The following is a 22,988-nucleotide window of genomic DNA, read 5'->3' as shown; positions in this document are numbered from 1 at the left end:
TTATTTTTAGTAACCCAGTACTATACATAATGAGTCTGGGGTACAGAGAAATAAATGCCTTGCGCAAGGTTATATAGCTATGCAGTAGTAGTGGCAGCATCCGAACCCAGATAGGAAGGTTCCAGACTCTTACTTACAAGGCTATTCATTGAAAGGGGGTGTAGAAAAGCAAAAGACACAAATTCCAAAATCTCATTATAGCAAGTAATTTCAACTATTTCCCCTCATTAAGACTTTTTCTGTCTCCGGACTTCTCTGGGGCCAGCAGCTGGCCGGCCAGGGGCCCGGGCCCGCGGGCTCAGCCGACTACCATGGGCTCTGGGTCAAACCAGCAGTTTGCAGGTGGCGGCGCCGAGGCGCCTGAGGAGCCGCAGGAGGATGCGGCCAGGGTGCCCGCGGAGCCGCAGCTGCTGCACGGCGCTGGCATCTGTAAGTGGTTCAACTTGCGCATGGGATTCGGCTTCCTGCCCATGACCGCCCGCGCGGGGGTCGCACTCGACCCCCAGTGGATGTCTTTGTGCACCAGAGTAAGCTGCACATGGAGGGCTTCCGGAGCCTGAAGGACGGTGAGGCCGTGGAGTTCACCTTTAAGAAGTCCGCCAAGGGCCTGAATCTCTCCGAGTCACCGGCCCTGGTAGGGTGTTCTGTATTGGGAGCAAGAGGCGGCCCAAAGGGAAGAACATGCAGAAGCGCAGATCAAAGGGAGACAGGGGCTACAACTGTGGAGGTCTAGACCATCATGCCAAGGAATGCAAACAGCCACCCAGCCCAAGAAGTGCCACTTCTGCCAGAGCATCAACCATATCGTAGTCTCGTGTCCACTGAAGGCCCAGCAAGCTCTCAGCTCACAGAGAGGGCCAGCCTACTTTCGGGAAGAGGAAGAAGAGACCCACAGCCCTGCCATGCTCCCAGAGGCCCAGAATTGAGCCACAGTGGGTGGGGGCTATCCTTCTGTGATCAGAAAGTTTTGAGGAACAGGCCTCAATTGGCAGAGTGGAGAAAGTGGGGACAGGGTGGGGAGGGGCAGCTGGCACTGCTGTATATCTCAGGCTGGGGGCCAAAGCGTCACCCCCTCTTCCCTCTTGGTGGGAAGGGGTGAGGCAAAGGAACTCCAATTATACTCTATCCAAATACACCTGAGGGCTTTGGGAGGTAACCCTCCCTGCATGCTTTATCTGAGTCTCCAAGCCCAGAATCTCCAGCTTTTGGAAGTGGCCTGGATAGGGAAGTTGTTTTACTCTTAAAGAAAGATAGGGAATAATATTTCCCATGCTAGAGTGAAAAGATTAAGCATGAGACCAGATTGATGGACCCAACCCACAAGCCACTACCTTCTGTGGGAGGAAATACCTCAGGGGTAAGGCAGGGTTTTCCGCATCTTGTCTCCTCATAACCCCCTCCTGGGATAGAGTGCTGAGAACTGTCCCAAGCAGTGGGTTGTGATGCTAGGCAAAAGGGGGGTTGAGGGAACAGCTGCAGACCTGCTGCTTCTAAGCTCACTCCCACCCCATTCTGGGCCAATACAATTTTATTTATTGGCTCCCTTGGATGACTGTACCTTGGGTCTCACTTTCTCCAGGATGCCAACTGCGCTAGCTGTGTGCGAATGACGTATCTTGTGCATTTTAACTTTTTTTTTCATAATATAAATATTCTTGTTTTGTATTTTTGTGTATTCTAATCTAAGGCCCTCATTCCTGCACTGTGTTCTCAGGTACGTGAGCAATCTCAGGGATAAGTCGGCAGCAGCTCCGGGTCTGCACAGCGGGAACACTTTCTGTTGCTGTATCACCAGAAGGAACAACTATTTGGAGCGTATAACCTATTGAACTACCTCATTTTTGCCAATTAGAGCTGGATTTTCGGCCATAGTGTCCTCTTTAAACCCCTCCATCTTCAGTGTTTCATGGGAGACTAGGTTTTCACTTGGTTGCCCCATGACTGGTCTCCTTCTATTGAAAGACTGGAAATTGGTCTGAACAGGAAGAGGTGATGCAGAGAGGTTAGGAGAGGCTGGGCCAGGTAAAAGGTGCAGAGAGGGGAAGCCAAGATTAGGTAAAGGCCATCTGTATGTGTGATAAAGGATTCCTGTTCCAGACCTCTAGTCCCAGGGCACAGGGCTCTCCGTACATACCAGATGCATCCTTCACTGGATTGGGCTAGGCCTACCATGCACAACAGGGTGTACTGTGGCCCATGCCCATACCATGCAAAGTTTTGTCACCTAAGTTTTTTCTCCTAACATCCTTCTGGTGGTGATCAGTAATCAAATGGCAAAAGGAAAAAAATTCTTCCCCTCTCCCTTTCTTCTTTACTCCTTACCATGTTTATTTACTGAATCTGAATTTTTACTAGGAATTGAACTCATAATGGAATATGAGCATAAATAATGTCCACAAACAATTCACAGCCTGTAGGGGACAATAGACATATAAGTAGTAGGTAATGTATTAGAGTAGAAATACAATATAAAGAAAATTGTTCTTTGCAGAAGCACTGAAGAAGCATGGTTAATTCTGCCTGGAGTTCCAGGAAGACAGAAAGACAAAGAGAAGAAACAAGGATTTGGGAAAAGTTCAGAAGTAGATACGGATTAACTCCCAATAATTGAAAGTCCTTTCACTTTAATAGGTGTTTACACAGAATCTATTATGAAACTAGCATCATGTTAGCGGTGAAATGAATATGAAGAATAATATGACAAGGTCCCTACCTCAATAAGTGTACAATCTTACTGAGGGGATAAAAGCTGTAAAGTCGTCCCTCAGTATCTGCAGGAATTGGTTCCAGGACTCCCCTCGAATCCCAAAATCCACAGATGCTCAAGCCCCTTTTATAAAATGGCATAGTACAATCAGCACTTTATATCTGTGATTTTTGACCCACGGTTGGTTGAATCCAGGGATGTGCAACTCACAGATAGGGAAAACAGATTATATACATAAAATTATCAGAAGTCTATGATAAAGTGCCAAATGCATCATGTAAACAAGAAATGCAATAGAAGATGAGAGAAGGGAGCTGTAAGTATGGAGTTAGGCAGTCACAAAGAATTTCATGGAAATAGGACCTCACTATGTGTGTTCTGTGTACTAACCTTACTATGACTCCATCTTATTTACCTATCTTAATTTTCCCTTCACTGAAACTTTTCCTTTTTTTTTTCCATTTTGGTACATTTATTTTTATAAACCAATTTAAATCCTTTTTTTTTCTTTTATAAAAGTGTAAGGAAGGAAAAGAGAGAGAGGGAGGGAGAGAAGAAGAAAGGGAAGAATCTCTATTGGCCTTTGAACCTTATGATGCTCTGAGCCACTCAATCCAATAGCATATTGTTATGTAAACACTATAGTAAAGCAAAGTGGATAAGAACCTAAGCTTAAGAGCTTGACTTCAGGGGTTCAACTCTCAGCTCTGCCACTTATAGGTGTGTGACCTTTGACAAGTTATTTGTGTCTTGAAAAAGTCTTGAAGAGAGAAGTTGGAAACTATTTTCTATATTTAGATTTTGAAAGTTTTTGTGTATTTTGCTTTTCTGTGCCCCTTATTTCATAAACCACATATTGAGGACCCAGTTTCCTCATCTATAAAATGGAAATAGTAATAGTACTTTCCTCAATAGGTATATTGAGAGGATTAAATGAGTTAATTACATTAACAAGCTTAGAGCAGCCTCTACACAAAATTATTATTCATTAGTCATTTGACAGTTGTTTCCTGAATATTCACTATATTCCAAGAACTGAGCTACATCTTGGGAATATGTAAATAAACAACTTACAAACCCTGTACTCAAGGATTTCACAATCTGTTGGGAGGAACACTAAACAAATAATTTTAATATAGCTTGATATTTGCTAAATTAGCTGCATGCACAAGCATATCTTCATATTTTACTTTTACTAACGTAGCATAAAATGCATTAACTTTTTACTAGTTAAAACTGAGCTTGCGGTCAACTGAAACTTCTGGATTTTCTCATATGAAGCATTGCTTATTCAAGTCTTTTCCTTCCTGTACTATGCAATCAAAAATTTTATATACATAATTGTTTTCTGCATTACATTTTATCTGCTTTAAGCTTATTGTTTCAACTTGTTAGGAATGCTTTAAATCTAAGTGTCATCCCTGCCCTAAGTCTTCCTCCCAGGCTTGTATTATCTGTAGATTTGATGAGCATGCCTTCCACATCTTCACTAGGTTTCTGGAAGAGGACAGACATGGACACAGCCTGTTGGCACCATGAAATAATTCCCTTCATGTTAGTACCTAGTTATTAATCACCTTTTTTATATACAACCAACTGTAAATTTTAGCTACTGTGTTATCATTCAGGTTACGTTTTTCCCCATCCCACCCCCTTCCTAGCTCCTAAATTGTGAGCTCCTCCAGGTTAGGAACACAAAACTCTGTGTCCATAGGGCCTAGTATAATTCCTGACATATAACAGATGATCAATAAATAGTTGTTGAATAAATGAATGAAACCATCTATTCTATTTGGTTTGGGTTCAAGTTTTATCCAGGATATTCCTTTGCTAAATTGCAATAACTATTCCAGGCCAAGTATGTGATCACCCTTCAGAATCTATTAAGTTATGGGTTAATATTATTAATAATAATAATTTTAGACATTAACTTAAGAAAGATAGTGTAATGTTCATGGATAACAGAGAGAAAATAGAGCTTAATTTCTGTTTTACTTTTGCCTTTTCAAGGAAAATTATCTCCATGATGAGAAAGATAGAATAAAATGGATGAGGTAGATGCAGAGATTCTAAGAAATCATCTGGCTACTCCCAATCAGTTCAAGTTCCTCAGCCAGGGATTAAAGCCAGGGAACTCAGAAATCTTGCAAGGAAAATCATTGTGTTCATACCAGTGAGCTCTAAGAGAAGTAAAGAAGGGGTCTTAAAAGACATAGTAAGTGAAGGTAAGTAGCATTCTAGTTTTCTAAAGGGGAAAGAAAGTGGATTGGCATTTTGTTTATTTTTAATTTATTCTCTTTGTCCAAATTTGATATCAAGGTTATTTAATATTATAAAATGACTTGGGAATTTTTCTCTTTTTTTCTATTGTCTTGAAGACTTTGTATAAAACTGAAATGATCTGTTCTTTAGAGTTTTGTAGAACTAATAAAATCATCTGGTAAGATGTCTTCAATCAAGGGAGGTGGTTGATTACTGATAGAATGTTTTTAAAATTACAGGACTATTTAGGTTTTCTATTTCTCCTTGAGGAATATGGTCATTTTGTATATGTTTAAATTTTATGGGCAAAATGTAAATATATTATTCTTTCACTAAGTCTGCTATATTGTATTATAACCACTTTTTATTCCTAAGATTTTGTTTGTTTTACCTTTTTTTCATGATCAGTTTCAGCAGAGGCATGTTTATTAATTTTTGGTTACATTAATCTAAATTATTATATATTTATGCTCTGTTTTTCTAGTCTCTGCTTTTATTATCTTATTACTTTTACTTTCTTTAGATTAGCTCTGTTGTTCCTTTTCTAACACAAGATTTACCCTTAGCACATCCAATTTCACTTTTTTTTAATGAAGTATTTAAAGCTATAAAATTCTCTATGCCCCCTATTTTAGCTATATCCCACACATTTTAAATTATATTATTTTTATTATTATTCAGTTCTAAGTGTTTGATAAGTATTTGGGGGGTAAGATTAGTTTGTACTTTAATTACACTGTAGACACATGATATAATCTGTATGATACTGATCCTTTGATAGTTGAGGGTTTTTGTTTTTTGCTTTTGTTTTGCCTAAAGTGTGGTCAATATCTGTAAATGATCCATATCTACTTGAAAAAAAACACAGTTCATCCTCCTTATTTGCAGATTCTGCAGTTGTGAATTCACCTACTCACTAAAATGTACTTGTAATGCCAAGATCAATACCTATGGTGCTTTCACAGCCATTCGTGAACATGCACAGAGCAGTGAAAACTTTGAATTGCACAACATGTATGTTCCGACTTGAGGTCAAACTAGGTGACACTCTGCCTTCGTATTTAAGCTCCCATAGGCTAATTGTCTTTTCACTGTCTACTTAGTGTCACGTTTTTGCATTTTAGTGCTTTTTGGTGGTGATTTTTCTATCTAAAACAAGCCTCCAAGCATAGTGCTAAAGGGCTGTCTGGTGTTCCTGAGGACAAGAAAGCTGTGATGTGCCTTAAGGAGAAAACATGTGTGTAAGATAAGCTTTGTTCAGGTGAAAGTTATAGTGCTTTTGCCGTTGAGTTCAATGTGTATATTAAATAAGGTGTCTTTAAACAGAAACACACATAAAACAAGGCTCTGTATTATTGATCAGTAGATGAAAAAGTCATGATCAGAGGTTCTCAGAACTTAACTGTGGAAGCCTCGTAGATAGCCTCATCCACCAGAGGGCAGACAGCAGAAGCATGAAGAACTACAATCCTGCAGCCTGTGGAATGAAAACTACATTCATAGAAAGATAGACAAGATGAAAAGGCAGAGGGCTATGTACTAGATGAAGGAACAAGATAAAACCCCAGAAAAACAACTAAATGAAGTGGAGATAGGCAACCTTCCAGGAAAAGAATCAGAATAATGATAGTGAAGATGGTCCAGGACCTTGAAAAAAGAATGGAGGCAAAGATCGAAAAGATGCAAGAAATGTTTAACAAAGACCTAGAAGAATTAAAGAACAAACAAACAGAGATGAACAATATAATAACTGAAATGAAAACTACACTAGAAACAATCAATAGCAGAATAACTGAGGCAGAAGAATGGATAAGTGACCTGGAGAAACAGAATGGTGGAATTCACTGCTGTGGAACAGAATAAAGAAAAAAGAATGGAAAGAAATGAAGACAGCCTAAGAGACCTCTGGGACAACATTAAATGTAACAACATTTGAATTAGAGGGGTCCCAGAAAGAGAAGAGAGAGAGAAAGGACCTGAGAAAATATTTGGAGAGATTATACTTGAAAACTTCCCTAACATGGGAAAGGAAATAGCCACCCAAGTCCAGGAAGCGCAGAGAGTCCCATACAGGAAAAACCCAAGGAGAAACACGCCGAGACACATAGTAATCAAATTGGCAAAAATTAAAGACAAAGAAAAATTATTGAAAGCAGCAAGGGAAAAACGACAAATAACATACAAGGGAACTCCCATAAGGTTAACAGCTGATTTCTCAGCAGAAACTCTACAAGCCAGAAGGGAGTGGCATGATATACTTAAAGTGATGAAAGGGAAGAATCTACAACCAAGCTTACTCTACCCGGCAAGAATCTCATTCAGATTCGATGGAGAAATCAAAAGCTTTACAGACAAGCAAAAGCTAAGAGAATTCAGCACCACCAAACTAGCTCTACAACAAATGCTAAAGGAACTTCTCTAAGTGGGAAACACAAGAGAAGAAAAGGACCTACGAAAACAAACCCAAAACAATTAAGAAAATGGTAATAAGAACATACATATCAATAATTACCTTAAACATGAATGGATTAAATGCTCCAACCAAAAGACACAGGCTCGTTGAATGGATACAAAAACAAGACCCATATATATGCTGTCTACAAGAGACCCACTTCAGACCTAGGGACACATACAGACTGAGAGTGAGGGGATGGAAAAAGATATTCCATGCAAATGGAAATCAAAAGAAAGCTGGAGTAGCAATACTCATATCAGATAAAATAGACTTTAAAATAAAGAATGTTATAAGAGATAAGGAAGGACACTACATAATGATCAAGGGATCAATCCAAGAAGAAGATATAACAATTATAAATATATATGCACCCAACATAGGAGCACCTCCATACATAAGGCAACTGCTAACAGCTATAAAAAAGGAAATTGACATTAACACAGTAATAGTGGGGGACTTTAACACCTCACTTACACCAATGGACAGATCATCCAAACAGAAAATTAATAAGGAAACACAAGCTTTATATGACACAATAGACCAGATAGAGTTACTTGATATTTATAGGACATTCCATCCAAAAACAGCAGATTACACTTTCTTCTCAAGTGTGCATGGAACATTCTCTGGGATAGATCACATCCTGGGTCACAAATCAAGCCTCCATAAATTTAAGAAAATTGAAATCATATCAAGCATCTTTTCTGACCACAACGCTATGAGATTAGAAATGAATTAAAGGGAAAAAATGTAAAAAACACAAACACATGGAGGTTAAAAACTACGTTACTAAATAATCAAGAGATCACTGAAGAAATCAAAGAGGAAATCAAAAAATCCCTAGAGACAAATGACAATGAAAAGATGACAATCCAAAACCTATGGGATGCAGCAAAAGCAGGTCTAACAGGGAAGTTTATAGCTATACAATCCTACCTCAAGAAACAAGAAAAATCTCAAATAAACAATCTAACCTTACACCTAAAGGAACTAGAGAAAGAAGAACAAACAAAACCCAAAGTTAGCAGAAGGAAAGAAATCATAAAGATGAGAGCAGAAATAAATGAGATAGAAACAAAGAAAAAAATAGCAAAGATCAATAAAACTAAAAGCTGTCTTTGAGAAGATAAACAAAATTGATAAACCATTAGCCAAACTCATCAAAAAAAAAAAAGAGGGAGAGGACTCAAATCAATAAAATTAGAAATGAAAAAGGAGAAGTTACAGCAGACACCACAGAAAGACACCTAAGAGACTACTACATGCAACTCTATGCCAATAAAATGGACAACCTGGAAGAAATGGACAAATTCTTAGAAAGGTATAACCTTCCAAGACTGAACCAGGAAGAAACAGAAAATATGAACAGACCAATCACAAGTAATGAATTGAAACTGTGATTAAAAATCTTCCAACAAACAGAAGTCCAGGACCAGATGGCTTCACAGGTGAATTTTATCAAACATTCAGAGAAGAGCTAACACCCATCCTTCTCAATCACTTCCAAAATATTTCAGAGGAAGGAACACTCCCAAACTCAGTCTATGAGGCCACCATCACGCTGATACCAAAACCAGACAAAGATACTACAACAAAAGAAAATTACAGACCAATATCACTGATGAATATAGATGCAAAAATCCTCAACAAAATAATAGCAAACAGAATCCAACAACACATTAAAAGGATCATACACCATGATCAAGTGGGATTTATCCCAGGGATGCAAGGATTCTTCAATATATGCAAATCAATCAATGTGATAAAACATATTAACAAATTGAAGAATAAAACCCATATGATCATCTCAATAGATGCAGAAAAACTTTTGACAAAATTCAACACCCATTTATGATAAAAACTCTCCAAAAAGTGGGCATAGAGGGAACCTACCTCAACATAATAAAGGCCATATAGGACAAACCCACAGCAAACATCATTCTCAATGGTAAAAAACTAAAAGCATTTCCTCTACAATCAGTAACAAGACAAGGATGTCCACTCTCGCCACTATTATTCAACATAGTTTTGGAAGGCCTAGCCATGGCAATCAGAAAAGAAAAAGAAATAAAAGGAATACAAATTGGAAAAGAAGAAGTAAAACTGTCACTGTTTGCAGATGACATGATACTATACATAGAGAATCCTAAAGATGCCACCAGAAAACTACTAGAGCTAATCAATGAATTTGGTAACGTAGCAGGATACAAAATTAATGCACAGAAATCTCTTGCATTCCTATATACTAATGATGAAAACTCTGAAAGAGAAATTAAGGAAACACTCCCATTTACCATTGCAACAAAAAGAATAAAATGCCTAGGAATAAACCTACCTAGGGAGACAAAAGACCTGTATGCAGAAAACTAGAAGACACTGAGGAAAGAAATTAAAGATGATACCAACAGATGGAGAGATATACCATGTTCTTGGATTGGAAGAATCAACATTGTGAAAATGGCTATACTACCCAAAGCAATCTACAGATTCAATGCAATCCCTATCAAATTACCAATGGCATTTTTTACAGAACTAGAACAAAAAATCTTAAAATTTGTATGGAGACACAAAAGACCCCGAATAGCCAAAGCAGTCTTGAGGGAAAAAAACGGAACTGGAGGAATCAGACTCCCTGACTTCAGACTATACTACAAAGCTACAGTAATCAAGACAATATGGTACTGGCACAAAAACAGAAATATAGATCAATGGAACAAGATAGAAAGCCCAGAGATAAACCCACACACCTATGGTCAAATAATCTATAACAAAGGAGGCAAGGATATACAATGGAGAAAAGACAGTCTCTTCAATAAGTGGTGCTGGGAAAACTGGACAGCTACATGCAAAAGAATTAAATCAGAACACTCCCTAACACCATACACAAAAATAAACTCAAAATGGATTGGAGACCTAAATGTAAGACTGGACACTATAAAACTCTTAGAGGAAAACATAGGCAGAACACTCTATGACATAAATCACAGCAACATCCTTTTTGATCCACTTCCTAGAGTAATGGAAATAAAAACAAAATTAAACAAATGGGACCTAATGAAATTTAAAAGCTTTTGCACAGCAAAGGAAACCGTAAACAAGATGAAAAGACAGCCCTCAGAATGGGAGAAAATATTTGCAAATGAATCAACGGACAAGGAATTAATCTCCAAAATATATAAACAGCTCATGCAGCTCAATATTAAAAAAACAAACAACCCAATCCAAAAATGGGCAGAAGACCTAAATAGACATTTCTCCAAAGAAGACATACAGATGGCCAAGAAGCACATGAAAAGCTGCTCAACATCACTAATTATTAGAGAAATGCAAATCAAAACTACAATGAGGTATTACTTCACACCAGTTAGAATGGGAATCATCAGAAAATCTACAAACAACAAATGCTGGAGAGGGTGTGGAGAAAAGGGAAACCTCTTGCACTGTTGGTGGGAATGTAAATTGATACAGCCACTATGGAGAACAATATGGAGGTTCCTTAAAAAACTAAAAATAGAATTACCATATGACCCAGCAATCCCACTACTGGGCATATACCCAGAGAAAACCGTAATTCAAAAAGACACATGCACCCGAATGTTCATTGCAGCACTATTTACAATAGCCAGGTCATGGAAGCAACCTAAATGCCCATCGACAGATGAATGGATAAAGAAGTGGTGGTACATATATACAATGGAATATTACTCAGCCATAAAAAGGAACGAAATTGGGTCATTTGTTGAGACATGGATCGATCTAGAGACTGTCATACAGAGTGAAGTAAGTCAGAAAGAGAAAAACAAATATCGTATATTAATGCATATATGTGGAACCTAGAAAAATGGTACAACTGAACTGGTTTGCAGGGCAGAAATTGAGACACAGATGTAGAGAACAAACCTATGGACACCAAGGGGGGAAAGCGGTGGGGGGGTGAGGGTAGTGGTGTGCTGAATTGGGCGATTGGGATTGACATGTATACATTGATGTGTATAAAATTGATGACTAATAAGAACCAACTGTATAAAAAAATAAATTAAATAAAATTGAAAAATTAAAAAAAAAGAATGGATAAACAACAAGGTCTTACTGTATAGCACAGGGAAGTATATTCAATATCTTGTGATACACCATAATGGAAAAGGATATGAAAAAAATTATATATAGGTATAACTGAATCACCTTGCTGTATACCTGAAACTAACCCAACTATATGTCAATAAAATAAAATTTTTTTAAAAGTAAAAGAAAAAGAACCTTGTATTTCTCCTAGGACCAATGATTCAGTATTCACTAATTAAGTGTTGCTGGAACTTTACAGAACACAACTACCAAGAATAATAAGAATCAACCATATATACACTATAATTGTTGGGTAAATATTTCTAAATATGCCTATTAAATTTTCTAAAAGGAAGACATGGCCATAGTGTCAAAAACATGGTGGACCTCAGGCTTGCATGATTCTCGCTGCAAAGGACCTCAGTATAGTGAGGGAGCAGTCCTGGGGCATTTCTTCAGTTCTATCTCCTAATGTATAGGTGATTAAAATACACACACACCACCACCAACAACAACAACAATTTGTAGGTGACTTGAAATTGGAAGAGAGAGCAAATATATAAAGTGAAAGAGTTAGAATCCAGTTCCCAACGGTTTCAGGTTTGGAAACTCTCTCATGACATTTAACGCAAGCCCCTTTGTCACCAGGAGATTGCATTTCATAAGGATGGACTAGGGATGGAAGCATATGGGGGCCTGAGATAACAGGCCCCTTGATAAAGTAGATGCCCTTGCTGACTGCAATAAGCCACAGCTGTTAGGTTAATTTTGTTTTCCAAAAATAAAACTTAGGTGGGACGAACCAAAGCCTAATCAGCCATTCCATGGAAGAACTGCTGCCGAAAACAGACTGACTTTTTTTCCCAAACCATCATTAAGTCGTCATGTGCTTTTCCAGTATTTCCTTTCCCATCACTTCTAACAAGCAAGATGCATTTAAAAAAAAAGTTGGCTCAATAATCAAATGTTCCTTTCATCTTCTTGTTAATTTAAAACTGTCAAAAGCCAGTGTTCATGACATTTCAGTCCATTACATGGGAGTGATGATCCACACACTGGAACTGGCTGATATCAAATAGCCAGATATGAATGGAAACTTCTGCCAAAGTATTAAGTAACCAACATATGGGTAAGTGGTACAAAGGGAGTGTGATGGAAGTCGGTTTAGAGATATCTTGTGAAACTAGACTAGTGTTAAGCATTTGAAACTTTCTAGTATCTTTAAATAATCTGGATGACAAAGCACTTGCCTACAGATTCTGACTTTGTAGGATTAGAAGAGGGCTATTTATCATCAGCTGTGGTACAGTCCTGCCCCCTGTGCTCTCCCCTAAACAGTCACACAATCCTTAACATGGGAAAGACTAGAAAGGATTCCAGGACTGTGTTTTGCCTATAAAACTAATTTATAACATTTATCTTGACAAGAGTGGCTGAAGACAGCCCTAATACCTAATAAGAGTTATTTAGCAAGTGTCATAAGACCCGATGGTTAAATAAATCACTTATTCTGAAAATTAACTTTCTACTCCCCCAGGCATCTATTTCAAACCTTCTCTTCTCTCTTCAAATCTCTAATTTCTCCTCCTCTTCCTCCTTATACCTAAGGATCTTACCTCATACTTCACAGAGAAATATAAATCCAGTAGAAAAAGAACCACCTCGTTGCCTAATGATCCTTCTGCCAACCTCCTTACACCTTCAATCTTTTCCCTTCTACATAAATTTCTCCCTTTCTAATGGATCATTCTCATTGACATACAAACATGACTTAATTAACGTCTCCTGTCTTAAAAAAACAAACTGGACTCCCTTGATCCTACATTTCTCTAGCTCCACTGTTTCTCAGCTTCCCTTAGCAGCAAAACTACTCAAAAGAGTTATCTATGCTCCTTTCTCTACTTAACCTGACTCTCATTCACTTCTTGACCTCCTCTAATTGTGCTTTTGTTCCTGCTACTCATCAGTGACCTAACCTGGTCAGCGTCCCAATTCTCCATTTTCATCTTTTGTGGCCTCTCAGTAGCATTGGATGTGTTACTGAACCTCTTTTTCTACACATCTTTCATACCACGATCACTTGATTTTTCTCCTGGTAAGATCCTCTCCTTCTACCAAATTTTAAACATTGAGAATATATGGGGCTGTGTCCTCCACTCCCTAATCCTTTCTGTCTACACTCTCTAGGTGATCCCATCCAGTTCTATATGTTTTAAGATAAAGCCTGAATTTTTTAGCTCTAGTCCAGGGATTCTTAAATTTCGGTGCCATGAACACCTCTGGCAGTCTGATAAAGCCTAGGGACCCCTTCATAGGAAAACGTTTTTAAATGTCTAAGTAAAATACAGACTATTATAAAAGAAATACATTGTGCTGAAACACAGTTATCAAATACAAGAAAATAGATTTATGATATTATAATAAGAGGTTCTACTTCTTTAACTCAATGAGTAATATGATATAGCAGAAAGTGTAATAACCACGATATATAATACCAATGCAGTAGTGAGTATAAACTATATTCAAGATATCTGTATTAATTGTAATGAAATACGAAAACATCTCATTTTTACTGGTGACTATATCACAAGCATCAATAGTATTATTGTGGTTTGTTGTCTACAAACATAATGGATGGGAATACTAAATTTCAATAAAAACCAAATTTAGTAGTAATAAGATAATAAATGATGAAGTGGCATTTATTCTAGGAAAACAAGACCAGTTCACTATTGGGAGAACCAGTAACTGTAACTTACTACATTAAAGAATAAAGGAGAAAGTTAACGTGATCATCTCAAAAGATTTTTTAAAAGGATTTGATAAAATTCAATATCCATTTATGATATAAAAATAAAACTCTCATCAAACTAAGAATAGAAAGACATTTTCTGAATCTGATAAGGGGCATCTTTCAAAAAAACTACAAGTAACATCATACTAAATGGTGAAATACTGAACCCTTTCCTGACCAGAGAGAAGGAAAGAATATTTGCTGTCATCACTTTTATTCAATGTTATTTTGGAGATCTAGCAAGTGAAATAGTCAATAAAATTTTTTAAAATGCATAAATGTTGGAAATGAAGGAATATAACTGTTTTAATTCACAAATGATTGACTTATATAGACAATCCAAAGAAATCTACAAAATAAATACCAAAACTGATAAGTAAGTTTAGGAGGGTCACAGTACACAAGGTAAAAATACAAAAATTAATTGCATTTCTGTATACTAGCAACAATCAATTTTTTAAAAATTAAAAATTATTCCATTTAAAATAGCACAAAAATATGAAATGTTTAGAGATAAATTTAACAAAATATGTACGAGACTTGTAGAATAAAAGATACTAAAATGTTCTGAGAAAGTTAAATAAGACCTAAATAAAGGTAAAGATACCCCATGCTCATGGATTGAAAGAATTGAGATTATGTATTAAAAGATTAATTCTAGTGTCCTTAATTGATTTATAGGCTCAATGCCATCTGAATTAAAATCCAAGCAGGCCTTTTAAAATTTTTTATATTTTTAGAAAATGGGAAGCTAATTCTAAAATTTTATGGAAATAAAAAGGACTTAGAAAAGCCAAAACAATCTTGAAAATGAACAAAATTGGAAGGCTTATCTACAGGATTTCAAAACTTACTATAAAAAGAGTAATGAAGACAGTATCCAACTGGCATAAAGATAGACAAATAGATCAATGTAACAATTAAAGAACCTAAAAATAAGCCTATATATAGATACACATATATATGTATATAGATACACATATATATGTATATAGATACACATATATATGTATATATATATATACATATGTATATGTATATATATATATGCATATATATAATCAACTGATTTTTTTCAAATATATCAATGCAATTTAAATGTGGAAGGTCTTTGACACAATTGGATAATCATATATTTTTTAAAACCACATGCACACAACCTCTACTTCTCTCTCTTACATCATACCCAAAATTAATTTGAGAAAGATCAAATTACAAACTACAAAGCTTCCAGAAGAAAACATAGGAGATAATCTTTGTGACCTTGATATAGACAGAGTTCTTAGACAAAATGCAAAAGCACTAACCACAACAAAATTCATGGAAATTTAAAACTTCTGCTGGAGGGGTGTGGGCAAGATGGCAGAATAGGAAGACCCTGAGCTCACCATCTCCCATAGCCACACAAAAATTTCAACTATTTACAAAGCAAATATCTATAATAATGAACTGAAGACTAGCAGAAAAGATTTTCCACAATTAAAGATATAAAGAAGGAACCACAGTGAGATGGGTAGGAGGGGCAGAGATGCAGAATAGTCAAGACCCATACTCCGAGATAGCTAACTCACAAAAGGGAAAATAATCACAATCACAAAGTTTCTCCCCAAGGGGCAAGGAGTCTGAGCTCCACATTAGGCTCCCCAGCTTAGAGGTCCTGCACTGGGAAGACAAGCCCCCAAAACGTCTGGTTCTGAAAGCCAGCGGGGCCTAGGTGCGGGAGAGTCAGAGGGCTCTAGAAACAGAGACTCTGCACTTAAAGTGTGCATGCAAAATCTCTCATGTTCCAAGTCCCAGTTCAGAGGCAATAATTGGAAAGTAACCTGGGCCAGACACTCTTGCAGATCTTGGAGAGCCTCCTGGAGAGGCAAGAGGCCACTGGGATACCCCCTGGGAACAGAGATACTGGTGGTAGCCAATTTGGGAAGATTGTTCTACCATGAGGACACTCTAGTGCTGTCAAGCACCATTTTAGAGTTCCTTCTCTAGCCTATTAGCACCAGGAGCTTACCCACCCACCAGTGAACAGGCATCAGTCCTGGGACCCCTCCAGGCAGAGTAGGCAGTCATGCAGGGACCCTTTTACACTAGCAGGCTGGAACCAGGCACTGGAAGCCCCAGGCCAAGCAGCCAGCCCCACAGAGACACAGGCCCACCCACCAGCAGGCCAGTAGCCATTGCACAAGGCAAGGCCTAGCAACTAACCAGACCAGGGGCCAGCCCTACCTACCAGCAGGCCCATAGTGGTCAGCCACACAACAACAAAGGCCCATGAAGCCCAGAGGGGGGCACCCCTGGAGCATATAGCTCTGGTAACCAGAGACGAGTGTGCTGCTGAGCTCTATAGAATGTCTTCTACATAAGGCCACTTCTCCAAGATTGGGAAATGTAACTGACCTACCTATTACATAGGTATAAACAGAAAGAATTAGACTAAATGTGGTGAGAGAGAGAAATATGCTTCAAATGAAGGAATAAGACAAAACCCCAGAAGAAGAACTAAGTGAAATGGAGACAAGAAATCTATCTGATAAAGAGTTCAAGGTAATGATTATAAAGATGCTCAATGAACTCATGAGAAGAATGGATGAATACAGAGAGAAGTTTAACAAAGAATTAGAAAATGTAAAGAAGAACTTAAGGGAACTAAAGAGTATAATAACTGAAATAAAAACACACTAGAAAGAATCAAGAGTAGATTGGGTGATACAGAGAAACATAGAAAACTAGAAGACAGGGTAGTGGAAATCACCTGAGCTGAACAGAAAAAAGAAATAAGAATTTTAAAGAATGATAGTTTAAGAGACCTCTGGGACAACATTGAGCATGCTAACATCCCCGTTATAGGGGTCTTGGAAGAAAAACATAGATAGAAAGGGACAGAGAAATTATTTGAAGAAATAATAGCTGAAAACTTCCCAATCTGGGAAAGGAAAGAGAAATTCAGGTTCAGGAAGCACAGAGAGTCCCAAACAAGAGGAAACCAAAGACGTTCACACAAAGACACATTACAATTAAAATGTCAAAAATTTAAAATAAAGAGAGAATCTTAAAACCATCAAGAGAAAAGCAACTAGGTGAGAACAGAGAACTCCCATAAGATAATCAGCTGACCTTCCATCAGAAACTTGGCAGGCCAGAAGTGAGTGGTATGATAAATTTAAAATGATGAAGGGGAAAACCTACAATCAAGAATACTCTACTTGGCAATGTTATCATTCAGATTTGAAGGAGAGATAAAGAGTTTCACAGACAAGCAAAAGCTAAAAGAGTTCAGTACCACTAAACTGGCTTTACAAAAAATGTTAAAGGGACTTCTTTAAGCATTAAAAAAAAAAAAAATGGCCATGACTACAAATATGAAAATTATGAAAAGAAAAATCTAAGGGGTAAAAGCAAACATATAGTAAAGGTAGTAGATCAACCACTTATAAACCACTTAGAAAGGTTAAAAGACAAAAGTAGTAAAATCATCTATATCCACAATAAGTAGTTAAGGGATGCACAAAACAAAAGCATAAAATGTGATATCAGAAATATTAAATGTGGTGGGGCGAGTAAAAATGCATTCAAACTTAAGAGATTATCAACTTAAAACAATAATGTATAAAAGTTCGTAACAACAAACCAAAAATGTATAACAGATACAGACAAAAAAATGAAAAGTAAATGCAAATGTAACACTAAAGATAGTCATCAAATCACAAGGGAAGAGAGCAAAAGAAGAAGAAAGAAACAAAAAAGAACTACAAAACAACCCCAGAACAGTGAACAAAATGGCAGTAAGTACCTACCTGTTAATAATTGCTTTAACTTTAAATGGACTAAATGCTCCAACCAAAAGACATAGAGTGGTTAAATGGATTTAAAAATCAAGACTCATATATATGTTGCCTACAAAAGCCTCACTTCAGAGCTAAAGAAACACAAAGACTGAAAGTGAGGAGATGGAAAAAGATATTTCATGCAACTGGAAAAGACAAGAAAGCTGGGGTAGCAATACTCATATCAGACAAAGTAGACCTTAAGACAAAGTCAACAACAAAACTCAAAGAAGGGCATTATACAATGATAAAGAGATCAATAAAGAAGAGGATATTACATTCATTAACATATATGCACCCAATACAGGATCACCTAAATATATAAAGCAAATGTTAATAGACATAAAGGGAGAAATTGACAATAATACAATAACACTAGAGGACTTTAACACTCCACTTACATTAATGGACAGATCACCTAGACAGAAAATCAATAAGGCCATGTAGTCTTTTTTGTGTGTGTGTGGGGGGGGGGTTAAAAATTTTTTATTGTGGTTAAATATATATGACATAAAATATGTCATTTTAAGCATTTTCAGTGTACAATTCAGTGTACTAATCACATTCACACTGTTGTGCACCCATCCCTGCTCTGTGTTTCTAAATCTTTTCCATCACCCCCAAAAGAAACTATAAACATAAGAATACATCTCCCATCCCCCTCTTCTCCCAGCCACTGGGAAACTCTACTCTACTTTCCATCTCTAAGAATTTGCCTATCTAGATATTTCATATAAATAGAATCATACAACATTTGTCTTTTTGTCACTGACTTATTTCACATAGCATATTTTCAAGTTCATCCATGTTGTAGCATATATCATAAATGTATTCCTTTACATGGGCGAATAATATCCCATTGTATGTATAGACTACATTTTGTTTATCCATTCATTTGTTGATAGACACGAGTTGTTTCTACATTTTGGCTACTAGGAATAATGGTACAATGAACACGGGAATCAAAGTGACTTTTCTTTTTTTCTTTTTTTGGACGTTTGTTTTTATTTCTCTAGAAGTGAATTGCTGGGTCATAGGGAAGGTGTACATGTACCTTTTTTTTTAAAAAACATCTTTATTGGAGTATAATTGCTTCACAATACTGTGTTAGTTTCTGTTGCGCAAAAAAGTGAATCAGCCATATGCATATACATGTCCCCATATACCTTCCCTCTTAAGCATCCCTCCCCTCCTCCCTATCCCACCACTATAGGTCATCACAAAGCACTGAGCTAATCTCCCTGTGCTATGCTGCTGCTTCCCACCAGCCAACTATTTTACATTCAGTAGTGTATATATGTCGATGCTACTCTCACTTCACCCCACCTTCACCCTCCGACCCGTTGTCCTCAAGTCCATTTTGTATGTCTACCTCTTTATTCCTGCCCTGCAACTAGGTTCATCAGTACCTTTTTTTTTTTTTTTTTTTAGATTCCATATATATGCGTTAGCATACAGTATTTGTTGTTCTCTATCTGACTACTTCACTCTGTATGACAGACTCTAGGTCCATCCACCTCACTATGAATAACTCAATTTCGTTTCTTTTTATGGCTGAGTAATATTCCATTGTATATATGTGCCATATCTTTATCCATTCATCTGTTGATGGACATTTAGGTTGGTTCCACATTCTGGCTATTGTAAACAGTGCTGCAATGAACATTGTGGTACACGTCTCTTTTTGAATTATGGTTTTCTCAGGGTATATGCCCAGCACTGGGACTGCTGGGTCATATGGTAGTTCTACTTTTAGATTTTTAAGGAACCTCCATACTCTTTTCCATAGTGGTTGTATCAATTTACATTTCCACCAACAGTGCAGGAGGGTTCCCTTTTCACCACACCCTTTCCAGCATTTATAGTTTTTAGATTATTTGATAATGGCCATTCTGACTGGTGTGAGGTGATACCTCATTGTAGTGTTGATTTGCATTTCTCTAATAATTAGTGATTTTGGGCATCTTTTCATGTGCCTCTTGGCCATGTGTATGTCTTCCTTGGTGAAATGTGTATTTAGATTTTCCATTTTTTAACTGGATTGTTTGGGGTTTTTTTGATATTGAGCACCATGAGCTGTTTGTATATTTTGGAGATTAATCCTTTGTCTGTTGTTTCATTTGCAAATACCTTCTCCCATTCTGAGGGTTGTCTTTTCATCTTGTTTGTGGTTTCCTTTGCTGTGCAACAACTTTTAAGTTTAATTAAGTCCCATTTGTTTATTTTTGTCTTTATTTCTGTTACTCTAGGAGGTGGGTCAAAAAATATCTTGCTATGGTTTATGGCAAACAGTGTTTTTCCTACGTTTTGCTCTAAGCATTTTTAGTGTCTGGTCTTACATTTAAGTTTTTAATCCATTTGGAATTTATTTTTGTTTGAGGTGTTAGGTAGTGTTCTTTTTTTTTTTTAACATCTTTATTGGAGCATAATTGCGTTACAATGGTGTGTTAGTTTCTGCTTTATATAAAGTGAATCAGTTATACATATACATATACCCCCATATCTCTTCCCTCTTGCATCTCCCTCCCTCTCACCCTCCCTATCCCACCCCTCTAGGTGGTCACAAAGCACCAAGCTGATCTCCCTGTGCTATGCGGCTGCTTCCCACTAGGTAGTGTTCTAATTTCATTTTTTTACATGTAGCTGTCCAGTTTTCCCAGCATCACTTATTAAAGAGGCTGTCCTTTCTCCATCGTATGTTCTTGCCTCCTTTGTCATAAAATAGGTGCCCATATGTGCATGAGTTTATCTCTGGGCATTCTATCCTGTACCATTGATCTATATTTCTGTTTTTCTGCCAGTACCATACTGTCTTGATTACTGTAGCTTTGTGGTATAGTTTGAAGTCAGGGAACCTGATTCCTCCAACTCCGTTTTTCTTTCTCAAGATTGCTTTGGCTATTCAGAGTCTTTTGTGTTTCCATGTGAATTGCAAAATTTTTAATTCTAATTCTGTGAAAAATGCCATTGGTAGTTTGATAGGGATTGCATTGAATCTGTAGATGGCTTTGGGTAGTATAGTCATTTTCACAATATTGGTTCTTCCAATCCAAGAACATGGCATATTTCTCCATCTGCTTATGCCATCTTTGATTACTTTCATCAGTGTTTTATAGTTTTCAGAGTACAAGTCTTTCTCCTCCTTAGGTAGGTTTATTCCTAGGTATTGTATTCTTTTTGTTGCAGTGGTAAATGGGAGTGTTTCCTTAATTTCTCTTACTGATTTTTTGTTGTTGGTGTATAGGAATGCCAGAGATTTCTGTGCATTAATTTTGCATCCTGAAACCTTACCAAATTCATTGATTAGTTCTAGTAGTTTTCTGGTGGCATCTTTAGGATTTTCTATGTATAGTATCATGTCATCGTCAAACAATGACAGTTTTACTTCTTCTTTTCCAATTTGTATTCCTTTTATTTCTTTTTCTTTTCTGATTGCTGTGGCTAGGACTTCCAAAACTATGTTAAATAAGAGTGGCGAGAGTGGACATCTTTGTCTTGTTCCTGATCTTAGTGAAAATGTTTTCAGTTTTTTCACCATTGAGTATGATGCTTGCTGTGGGTTTGTCCTATATGGACTTTATTATGTTGAGGTAGGTTGCCTCTATGCCCATTTTCTGGAGAGTTTTTATCATAAATGGGTGTTGAACTTTATCAAAAGCTTTTTCTGCATCTATTGAGATGATCATATGGTTCTTATTCCTTAATTTGTTAATGTCGTGTGTCACATTGATTGATTTGCGTATATTCAGGAATCCTTGCATCCCTGGGATAAATCCCACTTGATCATGATGTATGACTCTTTTAATGTGCTGTTGGATTCTGTTTGCTAATATTTTGTTCAGGATTTTTGCATCTATGTTCATCAGTGATATTGGTCTATAATTTTCTTTTTTTGTGATACCTTTTTCTGGTTTTGGTATCAGGGTGATGGTAGCTTCGTAGAATGAATTAGGGAGTGTTTCTCCATCTGCAATTTTTTGGAAGATTTTGAGAAGGATCGGTGTTAGCTCTTCTCTGAATCTTTGATAGAATTCGCCTGTGAAGCCATATTGTCCTGGATTTTTGTTTGTTGGAAGATTTTTAATTACAGTTTCAACTTCATTACTTGTGATAGGTCTGTTTATATTTTCTAATTCTTCCTCGTTCAGTCTTGGAAAATTGTACCTTTCCAAGAATTTGTCCATTTCTTTGTGGTTGTCCATTTTATTTGCATATAGTGGTTTGTAGTAGTCTCTTATAATCTTTTGTATTTCTGCAGTGTCAGTTGTGATTTCTCCTTTTTCATTTCTAATTTTATTGATTTGCATCCTTTCCCTTTTTTTCTTATGAGTCTTGCTAAGGGTTTATCAATTTTGTTTATCTTCTCAAAGAACCAGCTTTTAATTTTATTGATCTTTGCTATTGTTTTCTTCATTTCTATTTAATTGATTTCTGCTCTGATATTTATGATTTCTTTCCTTCTACTGACTTAGGTCTTTCTTTGTTCGTCTTTCTCTAGTGGTTTTAAGTGTAAGGTTAGATTGTTTATTTGAGATTTTTCTTGTTCCTTGAGGTGAAATTGTATTGCTAGTAACTTCTGTCTTAGAACTGCTTTTGCTGCATCCCATAGGTTTTGGGTCATCGTGTTTCCATTGTCATTTTTTTCTATGTATTTTTTATTTCTTCATTGATTTCTTTAGTGATCTCTTGGCTATTTAGTAGCGCACTATTTAGCCTCCATGTATTTGTGTCTTTTACAGTTTTTTTCCTGTAGTTGATTTCCAGTCTCATAGTGTTGTGGGCAGAAATGATACTTCATATGATTTCAATTTTCTTAAATTTTCCTAGGCTTGATTTGTGACCCAAGATGTGATCTATCCTGGAGTATAGATTTTCTGTTTGGAT

At 36.9% G+C, this 22,988-nt stretch overlaps 1 pseudogene; it reads left to right on the top strand.

Moving 5' to 3' along the window:
- The first annotated feature begins 311 nt into the window (after positions 1 to 311).
- On the top strand, positions 312 to 926 carry LOC132369646 (protein lin-28 homolog A-like; annotated as a pseudogene).
- Positions 927 to 22,988: the final 22,062 nt, after the last annotated feature.

The sequence above is a fragment of the Balaenoptera ricei genome, chromosome 8, assembly GCF_028023285.1.
Source record: "Balaenoptera ricei isolate mBalRic1 chromosome 8, mBalRic1.hap2, whole genome shotgun sequence".
Classification (NCBI taxonomy): domain Eukaryota; kingdom Metazoa; phylum Chordata; class Mammalia; order Artiodactyla; family Balaenopteridae; genus Balaenoptera; species Balaenoptera ricei.
The sequence above is the reverse complement of the archived record's forward strand: the minus strand, read 5'-3'. Positions and strand labels throughout refer to the sequence as shown.